This window comes from Galeopterus variegatus, unplaced genomic scaffold, assembly GCF_000696425.1.
Source record: "Galeopterus variegatus unplaced genomic scaffold, G_variegatus-3.0.2 Scaffold725, whole genome shotgun sequence".
Classification (NCBI taxonomy): Eukaryota; Metazoa; Chordata; class Mammalia; order Dermoptera; family Cynocephalidae; genus Galeopterus; species Galeopterus variegatus.
Window position 1 is genome coordinate 531,977 of NW_007726836.1, and position 1,461 is coordinate 533,437.

A 1,461-nucleotide genomic window follows, 5' to 3' on the forward strand; every position below is an offset into this window, starting at 1 on the left:
AAAAAAACCCCACAAAACAAACTTTGAGTGACTTGATAAATGTTTGTAGAATCAAATGCCTTCAGTTGCCTGCAACCTCAGGTTAAGCCTCTTCCCAATACCCAATCCACTGAAACTGTGAGACAATAAACACTTATTGTTTTAAGCCACTAAGTGTTGGGTAATTTCTACTCAGCGATTGATAACTAATCCATTGCTCTGAGAGTAAGCCATAGGGATGGGGGATGGATTGGGTAAAAGGAGGGTATGACTTATGGAAAGCCCCAGAAAAGCCTGACAAAAAGAGACATTAGAAGAAATTCTTTTCTTGCTCAAGGGATCATGTAAAGACAGAGGTGGGGAGGCAGGTTGAAAGACAAATATGTCCTCACCTCCTGTCTTGGGGCTAAACTGATTGAGGTGGAAGTTCTCTGACACAGGTTGAAGAAACAGGTAAGTTCCTGTCTGGGTCTATAGGCAGCTAATGTCTCCCAGGATGCCCTGTAACAGCCTGGGTTCTCCACTCTCACGTGGTCTGGAAAACACTGAGAAGTTCCCACAAGCCCCTGAGGGAGGAAAAAGAGGTCGCTGAGAGTCTGGCTGAGTAATTGCCAGAGAAGGTCAAAACTGGGGCCATGAGGCTGAATGACCCAAACCAGAGTCAGACAGGAGTCACCAGATCTCAGGAGTACCAGTCTAGAAAGAACTGAGGAGGAGCCAAGACAGCAGGAAGGACCACTGGGCCCCATGGACGCAGAGAGAGAATATAGCACAAGTCACACTAGTTACAGACTCTAGCACCAAATGCCAGCAAAACACGCAGGAATGGGAAAGACCTACCACACACAGCCAAGAACCAGCCGGAACTCAGAAGTCCCCACTATGGTCCCAATGCTCAAAGGCACTTAAGCCTCCAAGGCACCACCTTGGAGAAAAGAAAAATGGAGAGGAAAGGGAGAAGGGATAAAAGAGTAAGTCACCCAGAAAAGACAATTGTACTGAAAGGTCACTGGAGGTATTTGACTGGATTGAGTTCCAGTGGGAGGTGGGGTGGGGCTTGAGAGGAAAATCACGTAAGTTACAGAAGAAAGTGAGGCTACGGTTTCCTGGCATATCTAGATCTGGTGTGAATAAATATATGACTCCAGTTCAGATGCCATGAAAACATACTGTAAGGATTCACAGAGGTTCAAAGAAGGGTTTTGTGCTGGACCTAGAACATGAGAACCAGAATGGACACTAGAAATCACCTAATCCTCAGTATTTTCCTCTGTTTGTGCCTTATCTGATGGCACCCAGGTCCCTCCTTCCCCAGCCCATGACCCACCAAGCTTCAAGGGCTGGTATTGAAAAGATGGCATTGGCTTTGCCGTTATTTAGGAGCTAAAACCCTTGGCTCTGTTTTAAAGAGCTAACACCAAGCCATTGGCCCCCATACATGTAGCTCAGAGAAAGAGCACACAGGAATAAGAGTGTCGCACA